General features: G+C 43.3%; 1 protein-coding gene and 1 long non-coding RNA gene across 10 annotated transcripts in view; both read left to right on the forward strand.

Annotated features, from left to right (window-relative positions):
- The window catches only part of Rbms3 (RNA binding motif single stranded interacting protein 3), a 1,319,552-nt gene that overhangs the window by 135,152 nt on the left and 1,162,627 nt on the right, over positions 1-21,773 (forward strand). The window lies entirely within an intron of this gene.
- The window catches only part of LOC121464233, a 169,009-nt gene that overhangs the window by 133,915 nt on the left and 13,321 nt on the right, over positions 1-21,773 (forward strand). Inside the window, exon 1 of one of the 2 annotated variants that reach the window (XR_005976501.1) lies at positions 21,067-21,129. The exons of the other annotated variant lie outside the window; for it this stretch is intronic. This is a non-coding gene — a long non-coding RNA (uncharacterized LOC121464233). Of the gene's footprint in view, positions 1-21,066; positions 21,130-21,773 lie in introns of those variants that run through there. 2 annotated transcript variants of the gene reach the window in all.

Below are 21,773 nucleotides of genomic sequence, written 5' to 3' on the forward strand. Positions count from 1 at the left end.
GAGAGAGATCCTGCTAAGGCTGTGGCTGTCCTGATCCCACACATGAACACACACACACACATACAAAGATGTAGATTCTGATTTGGTTGGTCTGGCAAGGATGGAGGTCTGAGATCTGTGTTTCTCACAAGCTCAAGTTGGTGCTAAGGCAGTTTACCAGAGCCTGTACTTCGAGAAGAAAGAACTAAATATACCAAAGGGAAGGAGCTGGGTAATGAGTGAGATTGAGTTTTATAGTCAGAAAGGCCTGATATTTATGAAACCCAGGAGCTGTGTGTCTTGGGTGAGTTGTTTGAGCACTTTGGGACTCATTTATGTTGATTTCCAGAGGGAGGGGGTACCATGAGTAGCGTTGAAGGAGGAAAGGGAAGAGGGAAGTGGTGTAATATTATATATGTACACACACACACACACATACACACACACACGGCTAATGATCCTGCCATCCCATGTGTGCTTTGAAGACATGTTTTCCTTAGATCTGTTCCTCTTTCCCATGCATGGTCCAGCACCTAGATGACCCAAGATGCTGTGCATCCTTCAGTGCTGTGCACTCAGCACACTCACATATGTGTTGATGAAGACAAGCGGTGCAGGGGCACACTCACGGTGAATCAAGACCCTGATGCCTGAGGACGGGAAGGTTTAGCTTTTATATTTATTGCCTTCACTGTTAGTCGTATTATAATTTTAAAGTATTTTCTTATGGTTGACAGTGAGATTAACAAGACTTTGGAAGCAGAAATATTAGCTATGAGTCATCAGATCCACAGCCTACACATTGCTAAGTAGGCACAGGGAATTTTCCGGAAGCATGACGCAGGAGTGTTACTGTGCTCTCTGCAGTGAAGACTGAAGGAGGAGGTCAGAGTCAGGCATCCTGATGGGAGAGACGCAGAGGCAATTCCAGGAGAGAGGTGTGTCCACAGTTCTGACTGAAACCTGCCCCAAGGAGACCCTTCCCCAAACCACTGTAGTCAACAGATTTTCACTGTGTTTTCATGCTCTTATGAACTGCATGCTGCCTCAGCAGGCTTTGCTAAGTGCAGGTCTTCATGCGCTCTCTACAGGGCTGTTCATGGTGTTGCCAACTCTGAATTTTGCCAGGCTCTTAGGCCCCAGAATTCTCAGTATTTTGCCAGTAGTCAATGCATCTGGTCAAAAATAAAAGAGGAAGAACATCCAGGCTGATAGTAATCCTGGAGACTGAGCAGTTACTGAAGCCACGTGACTAGTGACTACGATTGTGAGTATTGTTATAAAGAGATAAAACATGGAATATAGACTAACAAAGGCATGTGCTGGGCTCACCGGGGCTGAGGTGGGATCCTCAACCTTATCAGCAGGTGGATCTCAGTGCATCTTACACAGGAAACCTTACACAGCCTCTTATGTGAAAACAGTGAGTAACTGGGGACAGGGCTAGGCAATTAGACAATGGAATGACCCATTGTTCTACAGACATCACACTATACTGAACTTGGGGCTACTGAGAAATGGCAATAATCTATGGCATCAAGTGTATTACCACAGGTTTTTATTGGTGTGTGTCTGTTTTATGCCTGTGAGTTACACAGTTAAAAGTGGTAAAGAGACTGGAAATGGCAGCACATACTGTTATCCCAACACTTGAGAAACTATGGCTGGAGGATGGCAAGCCTGGGCTAAGTGCTATGACCTTCTCTCAAAAGGGAAGGTTTTTCATTGTCTGTTGTTGTTGTCCTGGAGTAGAAATTATTACCCAGGGATACAGTCACTTTGCCCTGAGGAATTCATCTTTTCTCATGAGGAAAGGGACAATTAAGAAATAATGGCTTTTAATATGTAATACATAAAATGAATGAGAGCAGAAAGGACTTAGTGTTATACAAAATGAATATCTTTGCCTCCAGAAGCCACAGGGTGGAGACTGGAGGATTCAGTAGACTGAAGCTCATTTTCAAATGGAGAACGAGGGTATTGGGTGAAAACCACAAAATAAAACAAACAAAAAACAAAGCCACAGCAACAAAGGCAGAACAAGAAAGGAACTCTGGGCTTAAATCCATTTTGCAGTAGAAGAAATGAAACTTAGCCCTTGGCAGCAACATTGCTCCATTAGCAATCAGGAAAAGGAAGAGGCAAAGGGGTGGGGCCTCAGTCTCTATGGCAGCCTAGCATCTCCCTTGGACAGCGGCCTTTCTAATGAATGAGCTGGGCAAATCATGATGACTGATTTTCACTCGGTCCTTTTGGGAGTTTAGAGGTGCTGGGAAGATGTGATCTTAGAAAGTTAGGCTAAAAAATGCCTGAAAACCATTAATTCTGGAATTGTTTCCACATCTCAAACATTAGGAATTTTGATAGTTTTCTTCTCCTAAGGAGATATTTATGATGAAAAGCCAAATACCACTTCTGCTTTATGCCAACTAAGAAAGATTGACTCTGCTTCTTAGTCTGTCTGTGGTGTGTTTGATAGTGGCAACCAATGTGTTGTTTGTACATGCTCACTTCCATGGTCATTGTTTAGAGTAGGAATTCCCGAAATCAGGTCTACCCACTGAGCAGTCAGCTCTCCATGATGATTTCCAGGGTAAAACAGAAAGTAGCCCAAGGATTTTCTTCTTAAATGGAGTTGTTTGTAAGTGATGTCTTCTGCAAGACGCTGAGTTTAGTGCCAACATTAGACACAAGCCTACAACCTGCTTTTCTCATCTCTAGTGTGGCAGAGATGATTTAATTGATAGAGATGCCACAGTTTTATGACTTATGAACCCTCTTGGGGAAAGTGCACTTTTGGGGAAAGGGAAGGCAGTGGAGATGGCAGGAAGCTCTCTGGAGATGAGTGGGGAAAACTAAGAGAGAATTAGTTCTTCTGAGCCAGTTTTAGGATGAGCTGCTGACTGCCTGAGTGGGAAAATATGAAGACATACACATGGTGTGGGAGGTCCTTCTGTCTATGTGTTGCCTTTATTGGTTAATGAATAAAGAACTGCTTTGAACCTATGGCAGGGAAGAACAGAACTGGGCATGGAAAGGTAGGCTAAATGCTGAGAGAAAGAAAGGTGGACTCAGGGAGAAGCTATGGAGCCACTACCAGAGTCAGACATACCAAAACTTTGCTGGTCAGCCACTGCCATGTGGTGATACACAGATGAATAGAAATGTGTTAAATTAATATGGAAGAGTTAGCAAATAATAAGCTAGAGCTAATGGGCCAAGCAGTGATTTAAATAATACAGTTTCTTTGTGATTATCTCAGGTCTAAGCTAGGTGGGTGGCCAGGAAGAACAAGCGACCTTTCTCCTACACACACACGCACACACACACACACACAAAATATACACACAGAGAGAACACACACACACACACACAACACCTTCCCAACACACAGAACACTTTCTGAAATGAAGCACAGAATGAAAATCCTTCTCTCCATGTTCATAATACTGACTCCAAAATTGGAGTAATAGACTATAGGCCAGAAGAACAGGCTTAATAACCTAATCTAATTTGTCTTATTTTATCTTTGACAGTGTTCTTTAATAGAAAACTGGCTTTTATTCTAGTAATAAATGAGTTATTTTTAATTTTTGGTTGTCAGTTTTGATACGCTGGTAGACAGCTATAGTAGTCTTTTCTATTTTTTTCACAGGTTTAGGTGTGTGCCAGTAGGTGTGCACATATGTGTGAAAGTGTCTTATTTACTATTCTATTGCTGTGAAGAAACACCACAACCAAGACAGCTCTTGTAAAGAAAGCAGCTAATTGGAGGCTTGCTTACAGTTTCAGAGGCTTCCTTCATTATCACCATGACCATGGGAAGCATGGTGGCATGTATGGCACTGAAGAAGTCCTGAGAACTGCATTCTGGTCCACAGGCCAAGAGAGAGAGAGAGATTGACACTGGGCCTGACTTGGGCTTTTAAACCCAAGTTTAAAGTTTGAAGTTCCTCCCCTAGCCCGCGACATGCTTCCTTCAACAAGGTCACACCTCCTAATCCTTCTAATCCTTTCAAATAATGCTGTTCCTTGCTGACTGAGCCTAAAGAAGGTCATTCTTATTTCAGAACCACAAGAAGCCAGTGACTGAGAGTAGGTGTCTTTGTCAATCACTCACCACTATTATTTTTCCTCTATTTGAAAGTTCTCCCAGGCACTGGGAGTTCAATATGTGGCTTGACTAGCTGGCCAGTGAGCTCTAGGGATCCATCTTTCTCTGCACCTCTGGCACTGGATTACAGATGAATACAGTCATGCCAGGCATTTCACATGGGTAATGCAGATGGAGAATCAGGTCTCATGTTTGTGCTTCAAGTTCTTCACCACTAGAGCCATCTTCCTGGCCCTCCTTAACTTCTCATGCTTCACAGTATCAGGGGAATCAGCAAACACTATGAAACCTTCCTCACCCTCCTCTCTCACTACCTTACCTCACGTTTTCAATAAGTGTGTCTCATTATCTTCTCACTGTTATTTCAGGATCAGCTTGTGCTGATAGTATTTCACAAAAGTCCATAATTATCTGAGATAATATGTTACATCCTTCACATTTAAAAAAAAAAGGTCATGAATGCAGTTACTGACTGTTTGCATTTGATGGTGATGGAGATTGGGTTTGACCTATTGCTGTACATATATATAGTTAATCCCATGATCTGAAAGAAAATGAGCCTATTAGCCTTATTTATAGAAGGGCATTTTAACAGAGGGACCCAATGGGGTGGAAGAACACTTTCTCTGGTTTTTAAATACAATTAGGAGAGTCTCAGGTAAGAAATCTGGAATGGGGATCATCTTCTCTAAATGTGAGTTGAACACATTATTTTGTCAGTCATTATTTGTGTGAGAGCAGTGATGAGATTAATATATTTACAAGCACCATGAGTTTCCTAACATGTTCAGGTGAGCATTCCAAGACTCAAGCATATTATAGAATAATTTGTCAGATTTATATAAAGATCCTAGTGTCATAGATGGAAGCTATAGCTCAATCGGTAGAGTGCTTGTCCAGCAGGCACAAAGCCATGGGTTCCATCTCCACACTGCATGAACTCGATGTTATGGTATATGCGTGTAATCCCAGCACTCAGAAGGTAGAAGCAGGAAGGTTCAAAGTTCAAGGTCATCTTCAGCTACGTAGAGAATTTGATGTCAACCTGGGCTACATGATACTCGGTCTTAAGTAAACAAAATTCCCCCAAATATATAGTGTGTGTTTGTTGTCATATTTTTTCTTAAAGTTATTGTCTTGCTACTTTACAATGTACCTCATTATTTTGTCTTTTACTCTCCTTTTTATCCATCACTAATAAGTTAAAAAAAAAAAAAGAAACACTCTGTGATTCTCTATTTGTCCGATAGGTCAAGAGAGTCTTAGAATAATTTCGGGCATTTTAAAGCATAGGTCACACACCTAATGACCTCTTTCATAACAGAAGGGTTGTATGTTCATGTTAAGGCTCTAATGCTCTTAAAACTGGCCGAAAGGACAGACGTACTTGAGGTGACAAGCCAAAGTATACAGTGTGTTAATTGGACACTCAAAATTGCTGTTCAAATTCAGCAAGAATTTTGTTTTCCAATTTAGCAAAGAAAGCTTACAGCCAAGCCCCCAACGTAACTGTCCCACCCTGGCACATGAAGGGATACTGTCTGTACTGGGGCATCTCACAGGGTAGATATCTATAAAGCACTGGATCTCCATGAGAAGGTGGAGGCTGGCTTTCATAACTGGGAGTTGCTGACTTCAGAGACATGGAAATTCTTGGAAAAACTTAAATATCAGCTGGGAGATGGGTCAGTAGGCCAAGTGCCTGGTGCACAAACATGAGGACCCGAGCTTGATCCCCAGCACCCATGTGAAAATCCAGACATGGCCGTGACCATCTATAATCTCAGCCACAGGGACTTAGAGAAAAGGGATCACTGGAGATTGGTTGCGGGAGAATTGTCTGTATTCTGTCAATCATGTTTTAAATAAATGCTGATTGGCCAGGCAGGAAGTATAGGTGGAAAACCAAACAGGAAGTCAAAATGATCCAAGGAGAACAGGAGAATTCTGGGAAGGAGGAAGCTGATTCCTCCCACTCCTTCCCAGACCACTGAAGCAGCAGGATGTGATCTGCCCCACTGATAAAGGTACTGAGCCACATTGCTAACATAGATCAGAAAAATGGGTTAATCAAGATGTGAGAGTTAGCCAGTGAAAGGCTAGAGCTAATGGGCCAATCAGCTTATAATTTATGGAGACCTATGTGTGATTTTCTTTGGAGCTAAACAGTTGTGGGGTACTGGGTGGGACAAAAACCCCAAGAACAAGCAAGCCTGGCCCTTCATGGTACAGTTGGTTGTCAACCATTGCAGCTGAATCGGTGAGCTACAGTGAGAAGAGATTAAGGAAGGCACAATATTGACTGCTGGCCTCCACATATATGTACACACATACACATAGCACACACACACACACCACATATACATACACCACACACGCACACAGAGACTCTCTCTCTCTCTCTCTCTCTCTCTCTCTCTCTCTCTCTCTCCAGGAAACCCACATCCAAACCTCAACCTTTAGGTCATTACATTATTGTTCTTGATCTCGGGACACTGAGGGTTGAACTCAGCACCTCAGAGAGCACAGGTTGTGTCCCTAGCTCCACATCTCCACCTGTTTTCATTTAGCCTTCTGAAAATCACCCAAACTGCTTAGCTGTGGTTTTCCTGCTACCCTGGCTGATGCTACCTTCTGACCCCTGACATCCCATCCACTCTTCAGTCCCAGAGTTTCTGTGAATCCTCCAGTGACCTTCTTAGAGATCACCTTCGCAGTGTGTGAGCTGAGCATCCCGCTTCAGTCTCCCTGGATTTTTGCCTCATTGCTCCTCTGCATGTACATCTCCTCATCGTCTGGATTCTGAGCTCCGGAAGGGAAGAGCTATTCTCATAAATTTGCATATCACTTCCTCATTCAGTACATATGGCTGCAGATAGCCGAAGCAGTCAGACAAGCTTAAAGCTGAGGATTCCTATCCTCTCTACCTGTATGTGGGTCTGCTACCTTTAGCCAGATGACTAGGAGCTTGTGGAGAAGATGGCGCTACGGCTTCCTCAGCCTTCAGTATCTACCTCATGCAGCTGTAAGGGGGTTGATGTCCAGCACCGGGAAAGGGAGTCTAGTAATGAGACATTCCTAAATGTGTAGCAAACGGAGATAGAGCACAGCATCCCATGGCAACACAACTTCAGTCTTTGGGTTTAGCTGTCTTCCCTGAGAAGGGCGTATAGACGAGTTCTGCATTAGCTCTGGCAAACCTGTCAGATATCAACAAGACTTGAAAAACCCCCAAACCTATAGAGGATTATATCATTTGGAGATATACTCTCTCCATTTTATTTAAACATTTTTTTTTACTTCTTTTAGATATTTTAAGCCAGGATATTTGTTTTCCCTGTGTGTATATGTGCACATTTGTGTCCACATGTATGCATGCATGTGGAGGCCAGATTCACATTAGACATTTTTCTGCTTGAGGCAGGGTCTCTCACTGAACCTGGAGTTCATCGATTCAGCAGCCTGGATGGTCAGAAATCCCCAGGGATGCTCTTATCTCTGACTCCCATTGTCAGGATTACAGGCACATGCTCCCAGGACAGGCTTTTATGTGGGTGCTGGGGATCGAGACTCAGATCCTCATGATCGTGTGACAAGCACATCACCAACTGCGCCATCATCTTCCTGGCCACTGCCTGCGATATCGTAAATTATGTGAATGGACGAGCCGCGCTGGGCTCTCTCAGCATGGCTGGTAACTAGATGAAGACATGCTGCAGCACTTGCCGCTTTCTCATTCCCCATCTCAGCTCCCCGCAGCATGCTGGAGTCATTGGCTAAGAGCTCAAGACATTGCCTTTGACCAATCATCCTGAAAACAATCTCTCTTCCTTGAGCAACTGATATATAGGCTCAGTCAGCTCCTGTGGCAATTGCCACAGTCACTCTCCGAAATACTTTTGACATATGTTACGGTTGTTGGTCTGTGAATAAGCTGTCTAGACAGGGCATTTAAAAGTCCCATAATGCCATCTTCATTGGCACCATTGTGTTCAAAGACATTCTAAACATCAATGTTAAGAAATCCACTGAGGCAGACCCAACTCTGGAATTTCTAGGTGGGTGTTGGGAAAATATGACCCCCTCTTCCTAAGATCCCAGTGGGATTCCACTTAACTTTATCCTGGGTGACCAGTGAATTCATCAGTCTTGTTTGCAGAGCATGCATCAGGAGTCTCCAGCAGGAGCAAGGGTGACATTAGAGCAGCCACATGAGAAGTCAGCCCCAGCTCGGATGAAGGCTCCCCTGTGGCTGTGCAGATGGAGTCCCTTCCCGTTGTCTTCTTCAGCTCTCGTGCTCTAGCCCCTCCCTGAGACCTCGATGTCGTATGCTAGTATGGCAGATTTGTGTACAATTGACTGGGAGGTGTCGCTGGAGACTCACATGAGGGCCCAAAGACCCTCCTTGCTCTCACCTTCATCGCCAGCCATCAGAAAGCCCAGCTGTGATGATCTTTTGTGAACAGACACAGCTGGTCTTACCAGCATGGAAAATGGCATACAACATGGGCAGATGCTTGTATCCATTGCCTGTGAAATGCAGGCGACAGGCATGGTAGTGTACACATTGATATAAATGGAAAATGTTCTGGAATGAAAATGCCTGAAAAGATTAGGGCTGGGAAGGCTAGAACACACACCAGGAGTCTCTGAAACTTCTGGAAGCCTCTTCTCCCTCAGACCTGAGAAATCTGCTGGGCATAGTATATAGCATGCATTTTGTGCTCAGTTAAATATGCTCTGCGTGTTCCTAAAAAGACCAATATTTATATATCACGCTCACCAAGTCAAATTTCCTAACCTACATTAAGCCTGCATGATGAATGGCTTTATCTGGCCTATTACAGTCTGTTAAACCATAAATCCCCAGGCAGGAGAAGCAGTAAGAAAAAATGCATAACCTGAATGAACAAAGCCACCGAGGAACAAACCATTTCTGTTTAAGATGGTTACAGTCCATCATATGTGCTAACAATAATATGTAAAACACCCTGGAAAACCAATTCACTCTTATTTTCCTTCCACTTCAATTTCTATTCTTAACAACAAAACGGAGTGTTGACATAGGAATATCTAGCCCAATATCCTACTTCCCTACTTTATTACCTACATAACACGGTGTTTCCCAGCCAGTTTGTACTTCTGTTCTTGTTGTTAGGTGAGTCAATGAGCTGATGAATACACACGAATATGAATGTGCCCTCTATTCTAGGTAGAATGCTGACATCACAGCCAGTTTTCAGGTTAAAAATTTCCCGGACTAGCAAGATGGGTCAGTGGGTAAAACTGCTTGCTCCACAAGGCTGATGCTCCGAGTTCAATCCTGGAGCCCTTAGTGGAAGGAGGAAAAGGGTTCCCAAAATTTATCCTTGACCTCTGTGACCTGTGGCCCTCCCTTGTTCACACACACTATTATTAAAAAAAAAAAATCTTATAAAAAGTTTCCCATGCCTTTTGTCTCGGGATTTTTTTTTTTTTTTTTTTTTTTTTGCCTCGTTTCCACAGAAGCTGGTGTTTTGTTCTGGTGGTGAGTTTAATTCACTTTGTATTAAAGGTACTTAAGTGATGTTAATGATCATCAATAAGGTGTCTTGTTCAATTGAAATTACTTTGCACTTTTTAAGCGTCTTTCTTTGTATTACACAAACCAGAACATAGAACATTCAGAAGGTGGGGGTCACATAATTTCTCATTCAAGCTGGGTGCTCTTGTGTGTGGTGCTATTTTGTTTGTGGTCTAACAGAGCTTGCTTGAAGATCAGAGTGCAGAGCAAAGTGACCAGTTAGCCATAGAGGCTGGGTGGTGGCGGCACACATCTTTAATCCCAGTTTTTGGGAGCTATACACCTTTAATCTCAGCACTAGGGAGATGGAGACAGGAAGTGGCTGGGAGGAGGGGAATATAAGGCGGGAGGAGACAGGAGCCCAGGGTATTAAGTCTGAGGACTTGTAGAGACAGGATACCGGTTCTGCCTGAGGATTTTGTAGAGGTAAGAACTAGTGACTGGCCGCTCTGCTGTTTGATCTTTCAGCTCGCACCCTGAATATCTGACTCTGGGTTTTTATTATTAAGATCAATTAGAATTCATGCTACACTTGGGAGTGGTATTAGAAATTATTTTGGGACAACGGGAATAGGGCAGGTCCTTCTGGGCAGCCACTCTATATAGGATCAATAGAAGCATGCCCAGCAACTCTGGCTTAAATAACTCAGAAATGTGAATGACAGCTGTGCAGAGGCTGCCATGATTGATTCTGCTCCCTGGTAACCCTGGAACTCAGCTTCTCTCACTGGAGGCTGTGTCCCCATCCCCATTCCTGTCCCCATCTCTGTCCCTGTGTCAGTTGAGTAAAAGTAGAGTTATGCAAAATTTGGTGACAGTAAAACCTTTCAGAACGTGTAATAAATGATCAAAACTAGTTGAAACTAAAGTGTAATGGGTTTGAGGTGTTTCACAACACTCATCCGTGTCGGCCTCTAGGAATTCTCTGCAGCTTGGTTCTGGGCAAATGACATGAACCCTGCACCGTGCATGAGGTCACACCGCACAGTGCCCATGAAGGCTGCCTGAGACTTATCAGTTCAGGTCTGAGACTATCTTAGGAACTGCAGTGTTTTTACTGCACATATAAACTTTTGTGATCTGACAGGAAAAAAAAGACTTAATATTTTCTCATCATTATTCATCTGGTCAGCATGTAAGTATGAAATTGTCATGTCTTTGGGTCGCATTGTGTTGGAATGTTTGGTTTCAAGTATTGCTGTTCGAGTCACAACTTGCATTTCATTAAAAAAAATCATGAAACGAATTTTGGCTTTAAATTAAGACAGAGCTTTCAACAGTTTCTTAGATGGCCCTAAACATACTTCTGCCATTTTGTACTATGTATTTATGCAAAGCAGTACTCTTAACATTGACAGCTATCACATCAAGCTGTCAATCAAATCTGAGAGACGAAGGTACTCTGCATCCCTGGTTATCAAATATTCAGTCAAGATTTAATTCTCTGTGTAAAAATAAAGCATCCATCTCATTAGCATGCCAAGTTGCATTTGTTTTAATAAATAGTAAAACTCATATGGATAACTGAGGAATTTATTTAAGATAAACATCGTCATGACTTATTCGCAAATGTTTTGTTTTATATTCCTATTACATATCTGTGTTGCTATTTGTTCTCCTACCATCATGCCTGTATAATTAGGGTCACATAAACAGTTCTCTTGCAGAAAAATCTATGAGTGTAAAAAGTTTATGAAGTTATACCCAAGAGTAGACAGACTTTACTGGGAACTTGTGAATAAATATGTTCTTAACAGTGCTACTGGAAGAAAACACTTAAACCCAGGAGAACAAACATGCATGTTTGCTGAGTTAGCTGATGCTTCAGGCTGCAGATTTTACAGGCAAGGATAAAAATGAGGTTTCTGTCTTCTCTTGTATGGAATTATTCTGAAATTGGTGGCATTCATTAAGCAATTGTCTAGATGTTTAGCATCATAGTTATATAGATGGCTACCTCTGCGTTTAGAGTTATGGAGAACTTGACAGCAGAATACTCTTCTGATTTATAGTGGTATTTTATAATTTCTTAAATGAGTGCAAACAGCATCCTCCAGAATTATATGTTATCTAGGAATGGTTCTCTGGGTTCTAACTTCGCTTAATGGAATCCCTTCCATACAATTCTTTATATATCTGTGGGTTTGTTTGCACATCTTTCTGTGGGCTTACATGTATGCACGTATGTGGAGATGAGGTCTCTTTCTGGCATCATTTCTCAAGGGTCATCCAGTCTACTTTGGTTTTTGAGGCAGAGTCTCTCACATGGCCTGGAGCTCACCAAGCAGGCAGTGATGGTCTGCCAGTGAGCCTCAGGGATCTGTCTAACTCATGCTGGGATTACAAAATAATTCCTTATGTAGGTCCTGGGAATTGAACTTAAGTCCTTATGCTTATATGGCAAGTACTTTATGAACTAAACTCTCTCTTCAGTGCCTCCTTAATCTTCTTGATGAGTGGAACAAATATTTTAGCTTATAAAGAACTTAATCCTTCAAAAGAAGCTATTAGAGTTTTGAATTGCTGTGATGATAGGAAAATGCCCTCTGATTAAAGTGGAAATGGGTGTTGTTATACCTGAGGATTGACGTAGTACATGAGCACTCCCCTGTATACAGCATCAAATCTACCCAGTAGTCCTCATTTACCCAGAATGACTCCAATATTCCTTCTTTTAAATAGTTGAAGTTGGTTCGCATGGTCTGTGGTTCTCATGGCCTTGGCTTTATTGAGTTTTTTTTTCTTTTATTCCTTTCTCCAGTAACTTATTTCTCAGACTAATTGCTATTTTTTTTCATTTTTGAAAGTATCTCCTTTGGCGGTCTCTCTTAAAAAAAAATTCTCACTTCAGAGGCAGATGTTTGAGCTAGGGCCCGAGCAGCACAGAGCACAGGGTTTACTCTGAAGACCCTGCACAGCTGCGAGGCTGTGAACCATAGAAGGGTGTCTGGAGGGGAAGCTACAGGAAGGCTAACTCCAGTCCACCAAGCCAAATGCCCTAGGTGTGTGTGTCATAAGTGTGTATGTGCATGGGTTGTATGTCTATGTGTGTGTGTGTTTCTGTGTATGATAAATATGTATGTCTATGGTGTGTGTTTGTGTGTGGGTATGTGGTGTGTCTATGGTGTATGTGAGTGTGCATGTGTGTGTGCCTATTTTATATGTGTGTCTGTTGTTCATGTGTATGTGTGAGACTATGAAGCATGTGTGTGGTGTGTATGTGCATGTGTGTGTCTATAGGATATGTGTGTTAATGTCTATGTTGTATTGTGTATCAATAGTGTATGTGGGTGTGCATATGTGTCTGTTTTGTATATGTATATGTCTATTGTTTGTGTGTGTATGACTATGATGCATGTGTATGCATGTGTGTGACTGTCTATGTTGTGTGTTTATCTGTGTGTTCATATGTGTAAGTACAGGTATTCACACACCATAGTATGCATGTGAAGGTCAGAGGACAACTTTGGTTGTCAATCCTCATCCTACCTTGTATGAGAAGGGGTCTCATTACTGCTGAGTATGCTGTTACTGATCTAAGAGACTATCTTAGCTAGAGTTTCTATTGCTGTGAAGAGACACCGTGACCACAGCAACTCTTATAAAGGAAAACATTCAATTAGGGCTGGCTTACAGCTCAGAGGTTTAGTCCGTTATCATCATGGCAGGAAGTATGCAGCATGCAGGCAGACACGGTGCTTGAGAGGTAGCTGAGAGTTCCACATCTGGATTACCAGGCAGCAGGAAGAGCAAGACCCCAGGCCAACCTTGAGCATTTAAAACTCAAAGCCCACTCCCAGAGACACACTTCCTACAACAAGGCCACACCCAATCTAACAAGGCCATACCTCCTAATAGTGCCACTCCCTATGAGCCTTTGGGGCCCATTTTCTTTCAAACTGCCAGAAGTGCTGAGAATTCCTTGTCTTTTTCTTTTATCTCAACAGAGGAAAGCTAGGATTCTGGCTGCAGGCTACTGAGTCTGGATTTTACGTGGTCCTGGGGATCTAGACTCAGGTCCTCATTCTTGTGCAGTGAGCACTTGATTTCTAGAACATCTCCCTAGTCCCTCATTTTGCTTTTTGTTGTAGAGATCAAACCCAGGGCCTTTACACATAAAAGGTATGCCCTCGACCATTGAGCTCTCTCCTCAGCCCTTGGACTTGGGGATGCTGGCATTGTAGGGCTGCAGCACCTAGTTGACGGCCTCTGTTTTCTTATCAACACAAATCAATCAAATGAGCTTGATTACTAAATCTGTCACTGTGCTCCCTGCTCACACTGTGCCTGGGACACTGTACCTCTTAATACCACAGCCGAGAGTCCTGTGCCATTGGCTAATCACATCAAGTTGCACTAGTTTGACCTGGTGGCTAACTATAGTCCTCCAACTGTACTTACATAAGCTTCCATAGAGCCAGAATTCTCCAATTGCTATTGGCATTGACAGATGTTATTGAGAAGGATAAAAACTTTCCGTAACTTGTACAGATCTTCTTCCACGTTGACTTGGAGCCATTAATCAACACTCTATTGAAACACAAATGCGAGTTTCCAGCCAGTGCACTGGACGGCTGTTCATTTCCGTCTTCTTTCAACTTCAACTCCGAACAGTAAAATCATTCCTTGAGCTTGATACTTCCTATTGTGGTGCCTTCCAGAGCTAAGACTGTCTGAGGATGTTAACTAGGTTCTTATGAAGCAAGTTCAAATTATTTAATTACTATATTAAATTTTAATGTTGACTTGAATCAACCACACCAGTTTCTGAACTGCATTCTCTTTTCCTGTTGCTCTTTCTATTTCTTTTGAAAACCAGGCCGGGCCATGGTGGCGCACGCCTTTAATCCCAGCACTCGGGAGGCAGAGGCAGGCGGATCTCTGTGAGTTCGAGACCAGCCTGGTCTACAAGAGCTAGTTCCAGGACAGGCTCCAAAGCCACAGAGAAACCCTGTCTCGAAAAACCAAAAAAAAAAATAAAATAAAATAAAACCAGGACACCTTTTTACAGCTGTATCACTGATGCTGCTGTCTTTTCTTCACCTGTAAAGGCGCTACTCGATCTTTGTGCCACTAACCTTTTCCTGGGATATCACAGGAGCTAGAGAAACTTAGTATAAACTTGAGGGTGGGTCTGTGGTTCCATATGCCCCCGAGATTTCTGGGAAGAACTAGACTGAGACCCTCTTTCCCAGAGACTTTGGACACGAGTCAAGGAATGAATGACACACAGGACCAGTTTTAGTATAGATTAAGCTATGTACACAAGGACCTCAACTGGGGAGAATTACAATCCTACAGCATTGTCCCTGCATCGCTAGACATATTACACATACTAGTTCTGGAATTCATAAAATCTTTATGAACATTCTGAAACAGGGAGCTTCCCCGTGCTCCCTCCAGCTACCCTAGAAAGGCCTGAGGTGTTTCAGAACCCAATCTCCCTGCTCATGGGGTCTACAGCACAGCCGAGGATGTGTTTTGCTATTTCCTTGTCATCCGTTAGACACTGTAGAGAATCTGACAGCTCCATTAATAAAATGAATCTCCAGCATGTCAAGGCTCACAAAGGGGTGATAGATAGATGTCTTTGCTAACCTTGGAGCATCTGTGTGTGATTGCATTAAGGAGCTGCTAGCTGCCCTTCGGTTTTCATTCAGCAAGAATCCAGCTTCCACACAGAGACCACAGTGTCTTCTTCACTCACTGAAGTTCTTCCAGAAGCTCCATGGGTTCCTGCAACTGGGTGTTATGTAACAAATCATTAAGGCTAATAAATGAGAAAATACTATTATAATTTTTTTTGCTACATTTGGCCCTTTTATCTGATACCTTTGATAAAGAAAATGGCAGGAACCAGTTGAGCATCACTTAGGCTACAACAACCAACTGCATCACAGCACTCACTTCATGTTCTTATTCTTGCATTAAGATGTTAAAAATGACTTATAAAAGTGTTGCCGTGACATCATCAGAGACATTTTTCCATGGGTCAGGTCACTGAGCAGGTTATAGCTGGGTAGGGCTATTAAAGGAAAGGACACATATCCCAGAACTCCTTGCTTTCTCTGCACCAGCCATCTTGAGGCCTCCACAAATCCTTACTGTTGGAATCTGCAACAGGCTCCCGTTTCTCACTTGGGTTTCTCCGATGGCTCTGGCTGTTTAAGGAGGCTCTTCACCTTTAAGAGGTGGAGCCTCGCTGGAGGAAGTGGGTCTGCAGGGTGGACTTTTGAAGGTCACAGACCCAGTGTTGCCAACACCTGCTTACCATCTTTCTTCTGTGTTTCCACCACTGTTTTCCAGCTGCCCTGCTGTGTCCTCCCTGCCACCGTGGGCTGAAATTTTCTGAAAATGTGAACCAGAAGAAAAATTTCTTCTTAAATTCTTCCTGTCAGTTTTGAAAAATAGCCAATCTACTTTCCATAGGGTGTTCTTTATGCATCTGAACACATTTTTTCACCTCTGGCCTGTCAGCTCCCTGTCCACATAGGCACTGGCTTGGTAAGACAGCTTCAAAAAGTTGATTTCTTGCATGGTCTCTAACATTTATGGTAATAGTTATTTCCTTGTTCAAAATTTTCCTGTCTCATTCAAGCTACTTTCCATTTAAAATAGTTAACTTTTTTTATTTTTTATTTTTTTGAAATGGGACCTTATATAGCCCAGGCTGTCCTTGCCTCTGCCTCCCTAATGCTTAGATTACAGGTATGTGCCACCACAATGGGCTGTTATTTTTTTTTTTTTTATTGAGCCATGATTTCATGGACCTGTTTTGGTCTGATAATCAATGTCATTCTGGCTTCCTTCCTGTCATGCTGAACCCACTGGACATGGTGTCATTAGACACTGGACTCTCGTCCCCAGTGCTCTGACTGTCTGTGTTCCTCACCTAGTAAGGCTTTGGTGGACTGTGCTGGTGACACCTCTCCCTGTCCTTTCTCAGCTTCCTGAGTCAGAGCTGCATGCCAGACTCTTGTGTCTATCTCTGTTAGACTTGTTCATGACAAGCTACTAGGACAAAGCGAATGTCAAATATCTAATATAGTGTGAGGTCGCAGTCACTTAAAGATGGTGTGTGCAATGGAAATACAGCAACATTTACATGTTACTAGAGGAAGACATGGGAACGGGCTGGTGCTGACCCAGTCTTGGTCCTTTTAAGTCGTGTCTGGAAGCAACTGTGCAGGGCTGTGGACTAAACCTCACAGCGGTACGGAGTGACTCCCCATTGCCACTGCAGCGCTACATACAGTCCACCATAGGCATAAATCCGCAGAGGGCCCACAACATGTATCCAGGCTGCTGATACCCTGTTTGTTCTCCTTGATTTCAGCAAAATCCACGAGGAAATGAGAAATTGGGAAGTTGAAAAGGGGCAGCAAATATTCTGTGTCAAGCAGTCCCACGGGTAGAAGGGACGCACCTTGCTGTTAATAAGAATGTTAAGGGAAACGCTTTGACGCTAGAACTGCATTGCTTTTCCTGGGGAGACATGGGCACATGTCTCCTCACCCCAGGTCGGGAACCCATGACACATTGGAGACACAATTCTGTGATGTGTGGGAGTCTTCTTTTTTGTGTTGATTTCATTGGTTAAATAAAGAAACTGCCTTGGCCCTTTAATAGGACAGAAAATTAGGTAGGCGGAGTAGACAGACAGAATGCTGGGAGAAAGAAGCCGAGTCAGTCAGTCACCATGATTCTCCCACCCGACACAGACGCAGGTTAAGATCTTTCCTGGTAAGCCACACCTCGTGGTGCTACACAGATTATAAGAAATGGGTTAATCGAGATGTGAGAGTTAGCCAGTAAGAGGCTGGACCTAATGGGCCAAACAGTGTTTAAAAGAATACAGTTTCTGTGTAATTATTTCTGGTAAAGCTAGCTGGTGGCCGGGAGCTGGGAGACAGAAAGCGGCCCACAGCTCCTACAACAATTCTGCCAAAGTCCAACCTGGTGAACCAATGTGGTTTTTAGGGTTACTTAGGGTAGCAAGAGTAACTCAGGGGTAGTTACATCACTGGAAACCCCAGCCCAGCCCGGGTTACAGCTAATGAATACAGCCTGTCTGGAGCTCTCTGCATAATTTACAGGCTGCACCACTGGTCAGAGGGTTAGCACCCAGAATTGGTAGCACTTAGAGAACCAGGGGAAGGCTTTGTGAAGTTTGGGGAGCTCCTAGAGCCTGGGGGGTTTTGTTAGTTTCCTGAGTATTCATTATTTCCTTCCTGGAGGAAATGTTTCAGTTAAGAGGAAACGGTTTCAAAACAGGAAGGATGGTCACACAGAGGTTGTAGAGTCCCAATAGTGCATAGATTTTAGGGGGCAAAAACCCCTACTCAAAACAGAAGCATACACAGGTGTCTGCGTGCTAGTGACTTTGGATAGCAAGGGTAACCTTGTCTGTGCTGATGGCAGTGCAGGCTGCGGAATGGTGGATGATGCCCCAAGTTGCTCTAATGTGACACCCAATTGTTTGAAGTATTTGCATTTCGGGTGGTTGTTGTTCTCTCTGTTGTTTGAGTTAACAGAACAAATGGGGCTGGGAAGCTGTGGCTCAGTGGGCAAGAGCTCTATCTGCACAAACATGAGGAACCGAGTTCGAATCTTGAACACCTACACAAAAAACTGGGCCCGGCCACGCGTTCCTGGTACCCAGCATTGTATGTGGCAAGGACAGGAGGATCGCTAAAGCGTGCTGGCTGCTAGCCTGGCTTGAGGGTGAATGAGAGAGAGAGACCATGTCTTAAGAAACTAGGTAGGACACCTGGTGCCCTTGCTGGCTTCCACACAGACTCTAGTGAACACAGCTTCATACACATATACACATAAACCACACACACCCATAAGTACACATACACACACAAAATAAACAAAGACCTGAACTAACATGCTTTAATAAACAATTCAATTTTGTATACAGCAATCTTACTAAGTAAGATTACTATGCAGCTTAAGAAGTTCCTGGGGCCATGGTTAAGCCACCACTCCTCAGCTTGCTCTTGAATTTTCCATTGTAAGCATAACATTTAGTAGGAAATAAATATTCTCATCCCACAAAGCCATGCCTATAAAATGACCTTAAACCTCATAACTCACCCTTGCGATGGGAAGGGTGTTGGGAGACTTACAAGCCTGCAAGTTAGTGCTGGTGCCCTGGAGTCTGTGTCCTCAGCACCACACTGTGTGGCTGGGGGCAGAGCTTGAATGTTCAGGGACCATTCATGGAGCCCTGTGATTCACCGACAAACACAGACATACTCCAAGGGGATGTGAAGAGCAAAGCTCTGAAGCTGTTTAGGGTGGCTCAGATAAATAATCGCTTTAATTGGACAGACAGACAGGTCCTGTGACTTCACAAGTTAGTTTTTGTCTCCATTACCTGCAATGGAAATGAGTAAAGCCCGCTTTAAGCAGCTCCTACTTTAATGCCTCCAGTAGGTCTGGGTAAGTCTGCCCGCATGCATGGGTCTGATTTCTGCCCAGCTTCATGTGGAACAAGCTGAAAGGAGCAAGGAAAATCCAACTGGGTCTTTTTTGATTTTTCCAGGCATGATAATGATAATGAATACACCTCTTCTTCCTTCCCCCAAAAGCACCTAGAACCGTGAGCTGCGGTATGGTTTTTGAATAATGATCAGACACAGTCTTGAACTATAACTTAATTTCTCAAGTAACCTTTGGGATGTGCACTAAGTCTGCGGCATCTGCTAGGTGTTCTCAGATGCGGGGAATACCTGTCGCCTCTCTTGAAGAGGTGAAGGAACACATATCCAGTATCAGTAAAATGAACCTGGCAAGGCTGTGCATGTGATCAAAGACAAATTGACCCTATCTGACAAATCAATCAAAGGTAATTAAACAGAGGCGATGATTTAAGGCAAGCCTGGAAAACTTTAATTACTTCGACTTTTTTTTCTTTTGCTATTTTAAATTATAATAAGGATCTCCCCACATGGGGAGGGGTGGGGTCAAAATGACCACGGCAAACTGCCATTCATGTTTACTGAATATCCTAATGGGTCTGAATAAGTTGGGTCAGGGACTTATTTCAAGTAAGCATTAAGTGTTTAAAGAAACCAAAGCTTGAGAAACAAGAGAATGACAAACCTGAGAAAGGAAGCAAGATTCTTACCCTGGCTGTTTCTAGGCCTGGTGAAGTGGTTATGCTGTGTGCTTACCCTCTGTTGAGAGGCTGACCCCAGTGCAGGCCCTGGCAGGCCTGGAAGGGCCCTGGAGAGCAGGGAAGGGATTGCAGCAAGAATTATGTGCTAAGAGGAAACGTGGTACAGCACTGAAGGAAAAACCACGTTTCAGAAACCACCCGCCATGTTGATTTTGAGAATGTCATTGTTTACTGTGGGTTGTGGACATTATCTGCTGCTTTCCTACATGGTGATGGAGGATTTGTGAGTGTTCAGTCTTGACAGTGCTGGTAGACATTAGGCCTCTCTTCCCACACAGTGGCCTCAGGGTAACTTCACCTGCCTCAGTGAGCTGCCGTCCTTCACACACTTCAAACACGTTACTTGTGGTTATGAGGTATGTGAGTCTCAGAATTATCACAGGGAAGGGAATTTTATGCAATGAATCGGAAATGCAAGTCATGGTCTGGAGAGTTGACTCAGCAGTTAAGCTTGAAAGGATTTCCTACTGTAGCAGAGGACCTGGGTTTGGTTCCCAGTATCCATCGGGAGGCTCCCAACTGTCCGTAACTTCAGTTTTCAGGGATCCATTTCCTCTTCTGACAACCATGGACACCTGCACACATACGCGGTGTAAATATACACACTTGGGCACAAACACATACACATGAATAAACATTTTATTTGTACAGATTGTTTCATACCTTAGGTTTCAAAAAGTAAAATTAATCCCTTGGGTTGTCTTGAATAGAAACTATTATTTAATTTTATGTAATAGAGAAAAATGGTGAGTGTTTCTCTTCCCTCTCCATCAATAAACTAATACACGGCCCCCTCAAGCTCATCAGTCATGAACAGCAAAGTGACGCTAGCCTGTTGATTAATTGGGGATAAATTGATGAAACTGATGCAGGAGGAGAGCACTGAGTGAGCTGAGACTTTAATACCAACTAGACTTCATGGGAAGTCTGGTGAGAAAGAGAGCTTGTCTCTGCTGTGTTCACCGGCTGAGCTGTAAATAGACTGTTTATCTGCACCTCCATGTTAGTGTCTAGAGAATTTATGCTCTAAATTTTTTGTTTCCTGGTTACCCGAAATCTTTACAACAACAGAGACTTATTTACGAGCACTTGCTAAGCGCTTTCCTCACGTGATCCTGTCTGATTCAAGCAGCAGTTCCTTGGAGGTAAAATTACTAGCAAAATTTTTCAGCTGAGAGAGGGAACGGAAGGAAGAGTTGAGCTGCAGTGGGACACAGTGAATGGTGATTGAGTGGCCCGCGTGTCGCTTAGCTCACTTCCGTGCAGTCCTGGTGACAGCTCAAGGTATGCCTTGATTTGATGCCGGAGGAAACTGACCATAGATGCTTTTGTGTTCATCCTCCCTGCGACGTGATGTGATGCATCCAGGGCAGGTACTCAGGTTTCTGGGCTCCGAGACTGAGAAGTCTGCTGTACTTGGCTTCCATAGAAACCATGGAACCTGAGCTCTCCTGTAGAATTTGACTTATCGAAGAACTCGGCCATTGGCTTTGCTTGCTATTAACTTTAAACTTTGCAGGTGTGTGTGTGTGTGTGTGTGTGTGCGTGCACATGTGTATGTATGTGTGTGTGTGTGCATGTGTGTATCAGGAAGTTCATGTGTATTTTGGAAGTGTGTAAATGTGTGTGTATATATATATGTATGTGTGTGTGTGAGCGTGCACATGTGTATGTATGCTTACATGTGTGTATGTGTGTGTGCATTTGTGTATATGGAAGTTTATGTGTATTTATGGAAGTGTGTGAATGTGTGTGTGTATATATATGTGTGTGTGTATGTGTGTGTGTGCACGTGTGTCTGTATTCTTGTGCACATGTGCACATGACTGAGGGCACACTTGTGTGGGAACCAGAGAACTCCCTTCATATTGCTGAGTAGGCACAGTCCACCTTATTTTGAAATGAGCTCTCGAATTAGCCTGGAACTG

The sequence above is a fragment of the Microtus oregoni genome, unplaced genomic scaffold (assembly GCF_018167655.1).
Source record: "Microtus oregoni isolate MIOR12 unplaced genomic scaffold, Mior012 000028F_ref0000031, whole genome shotgun sequence".
In the NCBI taxonomy this organism is placed as follows: Eukaryota; Metazoa; Chordata; class Mammalia; order Rodentia; family Cricetidae; genus Microtus; species Microtus oregoni.